General features: G+C 41.7%; 1 protein-coding gene across 2 annotated transcripts in view; it reads right to left on the bottom strand.

Annotated features, from left to right (window-relative positions):
* Positions 1-2,103, bottom strand: part of LOC119650325 (opsin Rh3) — a 66,913-nt gene extending 64,810 nt beyond the window's left edge. For both annotated transcript variants that reach the window (XM_038052981.1, XM_038052982.1), the window contains exon 1: positions 1,819-2,103. The gene's annotated coding sequence lies outside the window, so the exon portion shown is untranslated. The remainder of the gene's footprint in view (positions 1-1,818) is intronic.
* Positions 2,104-14,658: the final 12,555 nt, after the last annotated feature.

The raw sequence follows: 14,658 nt of genomic DNA, 5'->3' as shown, positions 1-14,658 counted from the left end.
TGCGTTAGTAGGACGATAATTTGAACATTCTGCTGGAACACCTTTCTTTTTCCATATAAGAATTGGAGTACTTTCTTGCCAGTCAGATAGTGTTCCATCTTTCTCAACAAGGCGATTGAAGAATTCACTGAACCACAGAGCTCAGATGCAATGTCGTCAGACCCAGTTGCTATTTTATTGCTTCCTCGGCTTCAGTTGCGCTGACAGTTGAAATGGCCCCAAAAGTTGCCAATGCTGAAGTGGAGGATGAACAAATTTGCTCGCCGCCATGTAATGCGCGGCGGACCAGTGCGTTCCTCACACGATTTTATCGGTAACTTAATTCGGAAAACAGTGATCAATGGCCGATGTTGAGGTGCGATGGTCACATAGGGAACGGCTTTGCAGTCAGCGACGGTGGTGAAATGTCGGCGTCTTATGAGAATGTAGTCGAATTAAATCTAGGAAGATGAAACAATCGTTTTATGAACAATGTATTCATAAGTACAAGGTCATGGATATCCGCGAAATCGACTATATGCTCAATACCCTCATTACGCGCTCCAAACCCTTTTCCCCCATGCCACCTGTTGCCGTCTACCTTTTCACCCACACTACCATTTAAGTTACCTGCAATGATTACATAGTCATCATCAGGCACGTTACAGGTCTTTTTTATCCATAACGTGCTAGAAAGCATCCTTTCTTGTAGAGAGCAGATATTAATACGCCTTTTCCGAAGGGATCTTGCAAGTCCCTCGGTCTCTCCAGTGCGGGTGACAATATTTAACTTATCTGATTTGTTTTGACTAATTTGCTCACGTCTTACGCCGTCCATGCATCGACTGAGGTGAACGGCCTATCATTTTCCCAAGGCTTGTGACAAAATCCGAGTACTGTGTTTTTGACGGTACTGTATGCATTTGCTTGGTTGACCTGCCGCGGGACCTATCACCAAGAGAGATCAGGTAGGGTTTAGCATAGTGAAATATGGGGGATTCACTGAAGATGTCATATTTTCAGAAAACTCTCGTCCATTTTCTGGCGTTGCTAGTGCTACTTTGAGCTGCTGGTGTTGTTGGGTGCTTGCTGGTTTATTAATTTATTTCAAATCGAGTATTATTCAAAAAAAAGTCAAGCGACGACGGCTTTACGGTTTCTTACCATTATTATTTGCCATGAGCCATTGGAGAACACTCACCCGCTGGTATGGAGGAGGAGAGTTCCCTGAAGTATCGGCGTAAGTCACTTTATTTTATAGCAAACTATTACTAAAAGAAGTCAACATTTGAACCCATTGATAATATATATGTATACATACATAAGTATATTGTAAGAAGTTTGAACTCGCTGCCTACATGGGCCATCTTTCTGTGTGTCTTGTATGAATAAATATAATACATACCTCTAATCGTTTCTCTCCCCAGAAAGCATATGATACACGTTTTTAATATATGTTCTGTGTAGTTTTGTTCATTTACTACTACTATATTTGGTGTTGAGATTAGGGAATATTTTGGAGTCTAGGCATTGAAAAATATTTACAAGGTTGTATAGATACAAAACGAAAATGAATGGAAGTGAAAATTTAATTCCTTGGTAAAAATTATCTCTGGAATTTCTCATTTAGAACAAACTCGCGCTATGGAACCAAGATATCAGTTTTAGACAATAGTAAAAGTCTACAGCCCAGATAAGACTTTTTAATTTTCAGCACAACATCGACTTAAAACTTTCGAGTTTCGATAGCTTCATTAATTTTAAACTAAATCTGTTCAAGTACATCCACTACTCCATTGTGCGAAACAAGGGTTTTCATTGGAAATTTTACAAACTCACCGGAAAAGTGGAAAGCACTTCACGAACTACACCATGGATTGGATAAGTCTAAAACTTTCCTTTAGTTTTTGTTCCTTTCATTGAAAGATGTCAAACAACCGTCTCGAGGTGAAGGGTCATTTTTAAATTTGTATTATATATAATGTCACTAACGACCGCCTGTTTAACTAACAACATAAATATTGATATATTCAAAAAACTCATATATAACACACGAAACATCTTCAACGAAACAGGTATTCACTCCGTTTGAACCGCACGTTCTTAAATTGCATCTTTATTCCTTCTGAGCCACTTCGCCTACTGAACTTCAGCCACGGTTATATCCTTTGAGGACAGGTTTCTGTAATAGACTGAATGGAAGGATTCCTCGCGCATGTATTTTATAAAATTCTACCGTAGCGTCCACAGAATAAAACCCATATTCCCCTTTCTCACTCAACAAGTAAGTTAACGTGTTGATAGCTCCAAACCTCAATCAATAAAGTGCCCACTTGATTCGAATGCATCCATGTAATACGACATAAAGATTCCCACAGGAATCCCTTAAGCCACTAGGAGCAAATGAAAATCGTTTAGATGGAGATTGTGCATGAACATCAATTTAGGAGGAGTAGTGAACATGTAACCATTGTGCGAATATTCACCCAACAATTCTACTTGATTAATTGAGACAAAAGTAGTTTTCGGTTTTAATAACTGCAATCACTGTGAAAGCATGCGTTCATCAAATGAGGGGCACATTGGTTTACATGATTCTGGTGTTTTACCAATTCTATTTCATTCCAGGGTCTCAAGGGCAGAATGCACCAAATTTGATTTCATCTTCAGTCGAACTAATTGCACCTTTGCTCACAGAAATGTAGGTGCTTACGTTGTACTTTGTTTGTCCAATCAAAGCTTGATAAATACAATATTGATGTCCTTACATGAATATGATTGCATGGATTGGGCAAATGCAATGCTTACACATGCAAATAAGTTAGCAGAAACTTCTGCTCATAAAAATACTATAGTTCAAAGCGGTCGAATTGCCATCACTCAGTTTAAACATAATTAAGAAATTTGTGGGCTAGCAACCTGCAAAATTTTTTACTGCTACTGAAACGTCAACGACGCCTCGGATAGGGGCTGACCTCATACCCATGACCTTTGGCTATCGAAAAAGGACTTTGATTGGTGCTCCTTGACTCGAGCGAGAATTCCAACGTTGTAAGCTGGACATCGAGGGAATCTGGGAAGCACTCCTCCCCTTCTTCCACACTTGCAACAATGTAATTTTGTACTCTGGAAAGTCGAGCGGTAGACACGAATCCGGTGCCGGGTTGTTTCTGACGGTTAATGCGAGGCTCGCTCTTTTGACCTCCCGCTCGCAGGGTTGGAGAATTGCGATCCCTCAAGTTTAACAACTACCGCTTGTACCATCCAGCTGCCGCTCGACGCCATCTCGTCCAATTATATTGATGAAGATTGGGTCGCCATCAAAAATGTTTTTTTCTCTGGTGCTACACAGGTCGTCGGCCATGTCTCAATGGGGTGTCATAAGAAGAGAATAGCAGGCGTTGAAGGCTCTATTGGCCGTTGCAAGTGGTGGTGAACGTGACGCGCTCGAACTCGTTCACCGGCTCCAATGAGGTAAAATCTTAGAAGATTTTGAGAACCAAAGCGAAATCCGGCGATAGGTTCACACGAACTAAAACCACCAGCGTGGAAAGTACTAGGGGCTGTTCTTCTTTCCTTAGTTCGTAAGACAGAAGAGATATCTCTGAAAGGTGAGTACGCGATAGGGGTGTTCGTGAACATTGAAGAAACTTTCTATTGTGCACCACAGCTTACGAGCAATGTTGGCGGGCTTTTGCCTAGACATGGTGACTTAGGTCCCATATGCTGTAATGCGGATGTATGTTACTATCATTAGGCAAATGTCTACTTAACAGTGCCACAAACAAGACAACCCATCCAGCTCTAAATGCGCTACTCAATTTACAGTCCTTGAATGGATGTATGTATAAATTCAGAGCGCTACAATTAGAACAGCTCACTGATTAATTTATTTAGGTCAAGGGGAAACAAAGCATTGGAAGGGATATTGGAAGAATGAAATCCAGCTCCTGTAAGTCCTTCTGATTCTCAGATCCATATACATTAGTTTGATAAAAGATATGAAGCTATCCTGAAATGTTGAGAAAACTGGTACGAACCAGAATAATGCGTAGCAGGATATTGAAGTCTTCTATTTGGAGGAGAGTAAGCGTCTACCTTCTGGATGAAAACGAGGATTGTGCTTTTTCCTTGAGACAATAGTGATTTTTCATACTGAAGGGTAGCCTGAAGTAATCTCCCCACAATAACGCGATTGAAGAACCTACTTGCCAAAATATTGGTTCCAAGCTCTGCACTTTTAAATCTCAATTGCGTGCCATCAGGCTATATTACTTTGTCCAATTGCCTGCCTCTTCCATTTCTTAACTGCTAACAGATGGAATCTGTTTTTACGAAATAACAACTTCCGATTTTGATGTTGAGATGTGATGGCCTGGGTAACGGCTTTCCTTTCAGTAGCAATGACAAAATGAAAACGTCTGCCAGAATTCAATCAGTTTTCGCCTTACTATTCCCACTATAATAATATCATATCTACTATTAAACCAGAAATTGCCCCCCCCCCCCCCATTGATGTAGTATAAGGTCAGCCATAAACAATAATGATTGCAGTATTGCATGCCATATCACGAAAGGGTGGTTACAAGATCTTTGGTTATGATGTGGAAAATTATCGGTAGGCTCCTCATCCATGACGATGAACACCTCAATAGCTTGATAGACCAATAGCAGGATTATTTCATCCCTACGACCACATGCGCTGACTACATGAACACCTCACGGTTCAATTTGAAGCAGTGTGCAGAGTGTAGATTACTGCTCTACCTAATCTTCGCCGATTTCAAGAACTCTTTTGACAGCGTAAACAAAAAGTGTAGCTCGAATGCTCTATGATAAAGTGTCATTCCAGAGAAACTAAATTAAAATGAAACTTAGTGCCTTAAAATAAACAAGTCGGGAAACCGAATAGCTTTGTGTATGTCTTATATAAATACATTTGAGTGTGCATTTGCCCTATTAGTACGCAGCAGGTAATATATGCATATATTATGTGAAAGTATCCACTTTCAAGGGATACTGACATTCGAAGTCTTGAACAGAAGCGAAAACTTTGACCTATTATAGCTTTTTTATTCATCATCATCATCAACGGCGCAACAACCGGTATCCGGACTAGGCCTACCTTAATAAGGAACTCCAGACATCCCGGTTTTGCGCCGAGGTCCACCAATTCGATATCCTTAAAAGCTATCTGGGGTCCTGACCTACGCCATCGCTTCATCTTAGGCAGGGTCTGCCTCGTCTTCTTTTCTACCATAGATATTGCCCTTATAGACTTTCCGAGTGGGATCATCTTCATCCATACGGATTAAGTGACCCGCCCACTGTAACCTATTGAGCCGGATTTTATCCACAACCGGACGGTCATGGTATCGCTCATAGGTTTCGTCATTGTGTAGGCTACGGAATCGTCTATCCTCATGTAGGGGGCTAAAAATTCTTCGGAGGATTCTTCTCTCGAACGCGGCCAAGAGTTCGTAATTCTTCTTGCTAAGAACCCAAGTTTCCGAGGAATACATGAGGACTGGCAAGATCATAGTCTTGTACAGTAAAAGCTTTGACCCTATGGTGAGACGTTTTGAGCGGAGCAGCCTTTGTAACCTTAAATAGGCTCTGTTGGCTGACAACAACCGTGCGCGGATTTCATCATCGTAGTTGTTATCGGTTGTGATTTTTGACCCTAGATAGGAGAAATCAAGGTCTCAAAGTTGTATTCTCCTATCCTTATTCTTCTTCGTGTTTGACTAGTGCGGTTTGATGTTGTTGGTTGATTCGTCTTCGGTGCTGACGTTACCACCATATATTTTGTCTTGCCTTCATTGATGTGCAGCCCAAGATCTCGCGCTAATCGCCGCCTGCTCGATCTGGATGAAGGTAGTTTGTACGTCTCGGGTGGTTCTTCCCATGATGTCGATATCGTCAACATAGGCCAGTAGTTGGGTGGACTTGAAGACGATCGTACCTCTTGAATTTTCCTCAGCATCACGGATCACTTTCTTGAGGGCCAGGTTAAAGAGGACGCATGATAGGGCATCCCCTTGTCGTAGACCGTTGTTGATGTCGAATGGTCTTGAGAGTGATCCTGCTGCTTTTATCTGGCCTCACACATTGGTCAGGGTCTAGTCAGTCTTATTGATTTCGTCGGGATACTGACTTCTCTCATGGCAGTGTAGAGTTTTACCCTGGCTATGTTATCATATGCGGCTTTAAAGTCGATGAATAGATGGTGCAACTGTTGTTCATATTCCAATAGCTTTTCCATCGCTTGCCGCAGAGAGAAAATCTGATCTGTTGGTGATTTTCCTGGAGTGAAGCCTCTTTGGTATGGGCCAATGATGTTCTGGGCGTATGGGGCTATCCGGCCTAGCAAGGTAATGCCTCTTTGCCAATCGTCAGGCATTGATTCGCTGTCCCATACCTTTAGCACAAGTTGATGAACCACTTGGTGTAACTGGCCGCCTCCATATTTAACCGATTCGGCTGTAATTCCATCGGCTCCTGGCGACTTATGATTTTTTAGCTGATGAGTTGCATAGACTGTTTCTCCTAAACTTGGTGGGGGCAGTATTTGTCATATAAGGCTTCATCCTGCTGACTTGTTGGTAAAACTTGCGCGCCTGGTGCGGTTGCTTCCTGTACTCATCTAGTTCACAGACTTGTTGGTTCTCCCAGGCTTCTTTTTTCCGTCTGTGAAGTCGCTTCTCCGCTCGATGGAGTTCGTGATAAGTCTCTGCGCCAGCCCGCGTTCTTTGAGAATGCAACATTACTCGGCATGCGGCATTCTTCCGTTCCATTGCTAGCTTACATTCATCGTTAAACCAGCCGTTCCGACTCCATTCGCGGCTGGGGCCTAGTATGTTTGTGGCCGTAACCATGATAACGTTCTTCAGGTGATTGTGAAGATGCTTCATCTCCAGGTCCTGTACCAAATTTGGTAGGATTATGGTTCTACGATGAACTTAAGGGGGTTTTTCCTCCCAATTGGTAAGAATGACAGTAATACACTCTTATTAACTTCATTTCGAAAGATATCGGTATGGGGTATTTCGAAGCCTAGGCATCATATAGCGACAGCCACTTGATTTTTTTCAGATTTTTCGGTTGGACAGTTTCTGAGAATGGGTCACCCTCCATACTCCCTACCGTTCCTATAAAAGCAAGAACTAAGACCGTCTTAGGAAAATACTAATCGAGACCTTTCATTTGATACCCCACATGATTATATTTGGTGAAAAAAAATATTACACCCCCCTTTTGCATGCATATTTTATTGGACCTAAAAGGAAGTAGCTCAATGTATAATATGTGTGAGCGTTTACAGTTCCCACCTTTCCACCAAATTAGGTGTGAATCGCTATAATCGCCTCCGAGGAAAATGCGTGTGACGGACAGACAGACAGAAAACCGATTTTAATAGGGTTTTGTTTTACACAAAATCTTACGTTCTCCCTAGGACGATATGTTCCGCTACCTTCGATGTGGAGTCCCCCGCCTCTTTCTTTCCGTTAACTTTGCTTCCTTCAGGTACTGCCCAACACGTGTCTCCACTTCGCTTTTGGTTTGTCCTATCTATGCTTTTTTTCAATCCTTAGTCGATCCCAGAAGAATTTTGAGCTGCCTGTTCTTATTGCTGAAAACGACATCCAAATCATGTCTCCGCAGTTTCCGCTTCAATGAAAAGGAAATTTTGTCGAATTCCAAAGATATTCTCCGTCTGGTCGGTCGATCCGGAGTCACCTTGATGAGCTCTTGTGGTTGAAGCGCCCCTTTTGTTTGCTGATCAGGCTCCTTATCGTCTCGGTATATTCATTAAGTCTAGCGTCCTCAAAAAGTGCTTCGTCTTTTTCATCATGCTCTCCGAGCAAAATTGGAGGGTTTTATAATCAACTTGGTATAAGTACAGGATGGATAAAGACTCTAGGGAGTACATTGTCGCAGGTGGGGGTACCAACACGCCGAATCTTCTACAGTAGGATATGATGCATAAAGGCGCGCTGTCCCTCAGAAGACGCTTCCCCAAATATTGCTTGCGTTGGTGAACCAAAACATTACCGAAGGGGTTAGATCAATACTGTTGGATAAGACGCTAAGCAACTAGCAGAAACGAAAAAATATAAATATGAGTGTGTCTTCTGTTTCTGATAATTTGCAGCGCGTTTGGCACAGCCGCATACGAGGAAGCGTTGGTGGTCCTAATTAACCTTCATTCTTGGGAAATGCGAAAGTGTGCGACTAGAGTGGACTCGTATAAATGTGTGTTCCAAAAATACAACAGGTCTCGTTCTGAGAATCTGCCCAAGAGAAAAATCTCAAATCTTGACGTCAAAATGCATTCCATCTGCTCAAATAAAGCTAATAATGGTATATTACTACATTTTATAAATTAACCTAAGAACCTTCGAAAAGTACTAATCGAGACCTTTAATTCGATACCCTACATGACTATCTTCGGTGAAAAAAATTTTTACAACCCTCTTTTACATGTATGGGGACCCCCCTAAATCTCAACGTAGGAGGATATTACTCATTGCATGTCTGGGGGTACACAGTTCCCACTTTCTCACCAAATTTCGTGTCAATCGGTATAACCGTTTCTGAGAAAAGTGCCTGTGACAGACAGACAGACAGACGGACAGACAGAAAGACATTGAGCCGATTTTAGGTTTTGTTTCACAAACAAAACCTTAAAAATTGGCTATGGAAAGGGTACCCCGAAACCAAACCAAATAAGGAGGAGGAAGAAGGAAGTTTAGTTACCGTGCAGGAGTTTGGAAAACTCAGTACCGGCGGTTTTTGGGAGTGGACAAGCAGGCTCCCAGCCTTCAATATCCAGGGACCGCAATGGATCAGTAGTGGCGATTCAGCTACTTTGGTCTATAATGCTACAAGAGATTTTAATGGAGAGGAAATGAGATCCACATCGGATCGCAATAGCTCTAAACGTAACAGGTCACCACCGAGGGCAGTTGAGATTCATCGTGGTACTTGAAAAGGAACGTAGATAGTCCCCGGATCGACATAATTATTGCTGTTGTAAGAGACGAGCGTAGAAGGTAGAAAAGTGTAATAGAGTTTCTTCCGCTGGGATAACGCATAAATCAACTCTATGAGATCATCAAATAGAGGCGGAATATCCACCAAAATAGCAGGGTTCTGATATAGGGCATTAAGTTATCCTATATTGAGACGGCAGAGGAGAAAAACACCCAAGCGCCATATGGCAAAGGCATGCGGAAGACACAGGTGACGCCAGGTAACCTTCGTCATATCGCCCCATCTGTCTTTTAGACACTACGAGGAAGATGTTGGAGAGGATGGTATACAAAAGACTGCTTCCTTTTGTCAAGCTAGCGGGCGGTCAATCGGAGCGGCAGTACGGATTCGTAGAGCGCGGTCCACAGTCGATGCCATTGCGACGGTCGTACTGGCCCTGGTAATTGCTTCGTCCGAGTGACGCTGGATGTCTCGAATGCCTCTAACTCGACCACCTGCCGTTGAATTAAGGGTACTCTGGCAAAACTGGGTGTCCCTGGTTACTTAGCTCGGATAAGTGAGAGTTTCGTTTCGGACAGACTTCTTTGGTACGAGATCCAAACCATGGTTACAAATGGTTAAACTAAACCGACTATCCTTATTACCAATGGCAATAAAAACAATACTATTTTAGACCAAGTTCCTAGTTCATCTCCAACAAGGATGATTCCTAATATTGGACGGCCAAAATCTAGTCCCGGACTGCTCATCAGATGTAAAATACAGCCTGCTATATACGGCTTCTGTTTGGGCGGACAACACGATGAACCAGAGAAGGGTAAGTTCGACATACCGGCCAATTGCCCTGGGATGATTCCCTTGGGTCTTCTTGTAAATGAGGCACACTGTCTCGGAGAAAAAGGGCAAATTCAGCCGAACTGGCTGTGGGCTTCCAAAAAACGATTAGAAGGGAGCTGTACAGGACATGGCAGCAACGGTGGGGTAATTTAAAATAATGCTGCTGGATCCATACACTGATCCCGTGTATTGAGAGATGGGTTGAGTGAAAATAGGGAGAATTGAATTACCTTCTAACATAGTTGCTTACGGGACACGTCCCCAGACTGCCCCGAGAATCCGAAACATGTTATGTTTTATTACCCGAGATTTGCGATTGAAAGAGACAGTTAAAACGAAGCCTTCAACGTAGTTAACGGTCCGCGTAATCTTGTAGAGGAGATGCTAAAGTTGGAAGCAAACTATACTGCAATAAATGCAACAGTAAGTGCGATACAGGAAAAGCTGTAGGTACTGAATCGAGGCCGAATAACGCGACGGACGCGAGACTTAATTGTGCTGGTATAAGCCAGAGCCTTTCTCGCGAAGTAATATTTCACGCTGGTCCCGCGGTGATGTGGACGGAGAAGTGGGGCTGGTTTTAGTGGGTGAGAAACCCACACACTGCTGCAATCAGACGCATCAGTATCTTTTTAAGATTTCCATTTTTACCCATAAATAAACACAAAACCTTAAAAGGAAATATGTACGAATGTATATCTTCAAGTTTAGTAATATATGAAGGAGTATTTTGAATTTTTAGCTAAGCAACAATAAAACAGTCCGGATGTGTCCGGATAGTTGAGTGGTTACAGCATAAGACTGCCGTACGGAAGGCCGCGGTTCAAATCTTACTGGTCGCAGTGGGGTTTGTATCGTGATTTGACTTCGGATGTCAGTCGACTCAGCTATGAATGAGTACCTGAGTCAAATCAGGGTAATAATCTCGGGCGAGCGCAATGCTGACCACATTGCCTCCTACAGGGTACTATAATCCTGTAGTGTACCATTACGCTCTTGAATGAAATGCTCTAATACACATCAAGGCCCTGATCCAATATTAATTGTTGCGCCAATTATTATTATTATTATTAGACGGACAGACAGACATCCACTCGAACGTGCATAAGATAAACAAAAAACCTTTATCCCCCAAGAGTGCAGCTTCCGGTGTTAAGACTTGTTTTTTTCTAATCAACAGTTGATTGAATTTACACCTTCAAGTTGTCAAGTAATGGTAATCGCTGAAGCATGATAGGATACTTCATTTCGAGATGGTGGTCAACATTACACACTTCCGAGGGTATTACCCTGATCTGCAGCTGAGTCAACTGGTTTCGATATCCAGGCGGAATATAAATCCTCTTACTAATAGAGGACATTGACACGGAGTAATATAAATTTATGGAACTCATCTTTTCCGTGTGATTCCTTTACGAATGTTGCTACGGAATTTTCATAATAGATAACCTGCGCAAAGCGGTCGATTGTATGCTTATTCAATCAATTATGCTACAAATTATTATATAACCAAATCCTGTTACTAGATGAATTTATGTATTGCTTGCCAATTTCGGGCGTGTACCGTCTCATGGGACTTCTCGCAGCCTCCTATGCGAACCTCCAAGTAGTATTCAAACATTTTTCGAAGGAGTAAACCCACAGTAAGATAAAAACAAGAATTATCAATTACCTTGCTAATTAAGATTGGTTGCGAACATGTTGTTTTCCATGCCCTAGTTTCTTGCCGGCGAATAGTGTGAACATTTTACCTATCAATCCAATTAGTTTCTCTCAAAAAACGGACAATCTGGAAAATCCACTGACCTAACTCAATCCACTAATTTACTTTTCTGAAATAATTTATTTCTTTAAAGCAGAAATCTTATAAAGTTCCAAATTGAACTATTTAATGTATTTGGTAGCCATCTTAAAGGACTTGAATATTCGAAATTCAATGTCGAAAAATGGCATTCATGAAAGCGTACAATTATTCCTATACCTATTTGTCCCTCTGCGTGTTTACAAAAACAAATTGATTATGACTGTGAACGTTTCATTGGATAATCGACAGATTTTATAGCCATAAGGGATGTCCCGAACGCTGAGTCTATTGAATCATCGATTCAATGTTGATGAAGTAAGTCTAATTCTGTGGGGATTCCAACATATTAATGAGATACAAAGTATGGCGAAGTAATTGAATTAGGCGAATGATTAAAGCAAATATTTGTTGAAATTATATTATGTCATGAGGAGATCAAATTATTTTACATAATACGGCATAAAGTTGGTAAAGGTGGTTGACGAATTAAGATATCTAGTAACTGCTTTAAATAGTTTCATAGTTTAATATTAATGTAAATAAGTAACTAAGCCAGCTCTAAGACCTTTTAAACAAGTCGGGAAACCGGAAGCAAGACGCTTCAGGTATGAAAGGTTTTGTGTATTTCTTTTATAAAGAATTTTGAGTGTGTATTTATCCCATTAGTATGTAGCACGTAATATATGCATATATTATGTGAGAATATCCACTTTCAAGTGATATTGACATTCAAAGTCTTGAATTTGTAAAGTGACAGCTTTAACCTATTATAACTTTGTTAGTAATAGTGTGATTTTCACCAAATTTGGTAGGATCATGCTCTATGCTGTAGCCTACATTGCTGGAGCATGATTTTCTGAGGAACTTAAGGGGGGTTTCCTGTCAATTACTCAAAAATCTAATAATAATGTACTGTTATTAACTTTATTTGAACAGGTATCGGAATGGAGGGTATTTGGGGCCTAGGAACCATGCAGTGGCAGCCGCTTGACTTTTTTCAGATTTTTCCGTTAAGTAGTTTCTGAGAATGGGTCCGTTAAAGAAATGATCACTTTCAACCCCCGGCACTCCCCACATTTCCAACAAATGTCAAAACTAAGACCGGCTTCGAAAAGTAATAACCGATTTCTTTAATCTGATACCCCACATGACTATATTTGATGAAAAGAAAATTTACACTTCCCTTTTGCATGTATGGATTCGACGTAAAAGGATGTAACTCGCTGTATACGTGAGCGTTCACAGTTCCCACCGTTCTAACAAATTTGGTGTCAATGGCTACAACCGTCTCCGAGAAAAATGCGTGTGACGGACAGACAGACAGACAGGCACGAACAATCCTCATAGACATCTTGGCGGATGAAGGTCGGCGTTTCTACGACAAAATATATGCAATCGAGGAGTCTATTGTACTTCGGCGGCAACTAGCACGGCGGGAATCTATCGCAGGATGACAAAAAAGATGGAACGGGGAACAAACTGACCGTTGGATCTACCTTATCATTCCACACATTCGGAGATGAATTGAGAGTAGCCACGGTGAACTAAGCTACGAGCTAACACAGTTTTTAAGTGGACATGGAGGTTATCGGGCTTATCTACATCGATTTGGATACGACGAGTCAGCATGCTGCCCAAGATGCGTTAACGTGGCTGAGAACGCGGAGCATGTTGTATTTGATTTCCCAAAGTTTACAGCACCCCAAACTAGGCTGAAAGTGATCGCAAACAGGCGTTTAACACCCGAAAATATAGTGGAGCTTATGTTGGAATCAACGCAGGCTTAGAATCAAGTGGTAATTGAGCTGAAAATGATTCATCAACAGCTACGGCATGAAGAACTGCGAAAAAAGCAAGAAAGGAAGCAAGCAATAATGAGCCGCAGTTAAGAACTGATCCAGACCCGCGATGCAATGCTTATAGCAGTCCCGTGGGGAGAGTGGAAGAAGAAGGAGGTGGTTTTAGTGAGTAGGAGTCTCACATAACTGCATGGCAGAAGCCAGCAGTAGACTTTGAACTTTTCCTCCTTCCAACGATGAAAAAAAGAGACAGACAGACAGGCAGATAGTAAACCGATTTTAATAAGGTTTTGTGTTTACACAAGATAAGGAGAAGATGCGACTATTGCTTAAATGGCTGTGGAGCATTTAATCGCCGCGAAATGAAGGTCTGAAACTTTGCTGCCTCCTTAATGGAAACCATTTCTAATTCAACACACCTTATGCCGCTAACATTTCCCCAAAATAATCCTCACTTATCATAAGGGGCGAAATGACGGACTTCTCGCGAACTTCATCTCTCATACTAGAACAACATTTATTTTCTTGAATTTGTGCGCGCTCATCGCAAATGGTATCACAGCTTGCCAGAATGTCAGTTTTGTTTAATTTGAGTTAGAGGTATATTTTCCCTTTTGCAGCACTGTTTTCTGGAAAATCAGGGGGAAGCATGCTTGAATTAGTGTCGAAATAATGCTTATAATAGGAGCAAAGCTAGTCCATATTATGAGCACCTGGTACAGAGTGAGGAATATGTCAATAACTCAGTACCACCAATCACCAATAGATAAGTATAAAAGAGAAGGATACATTCCATATGCATTTAAATTAAATATAAGACAGGCTTCCAAGAATGAATATTACGATTGTGGTGCGTGGGTATCCATGATGTACCACAAAAATCGGAAAACCTCTGTCGAGTCAGCACCAGCTATTGAATCCCATTTCCCCTCTAGAGGGTCTCCGCCTGCTCCCCTCCCCCCGCTCCCAAAATAAGACTGACACGGTCCCATTTCAAACAAGCCGGAAAACCGGAAGCTCGACGCTTCAGGTATGAAAGGTTTTATATATATCTTATATATTTGAATACCATGCGGTCCTGTCTAGAAATGAGCAAGGGTCCTAGACGCATGCACGGCGTCAGGAAGTAAGTAAGTGAGACCGAGCAAAGCAAATACCTTTCTGCACGCTAAATATTGGCACTCTCACTAGAAAGACTTTTCGCAAAAGGCGCATAATATCTGCGCTCTGCAAGAAACCCGA

Source organism: Hermetia illucens, chromosome 2 (assembly GCF_905115235.1).
Source record: "Hermetia illucens chromosome 2, iHerIll2.2.curated.20191125, whole genome shotgun sequence".
In the NCBI taxonomy this organism is placed as follows: domain Eukaryota; kingdom Metazoa; phylum Arthropoda; class Insecta; order Diptera; family Stratiomyidae; genus Hermetia; species Hermetia illucens.
Note: the sequence above shows the minus strand (reverse complement) of the source record. Positions and strands in the feature narration are given on the sequence as shown.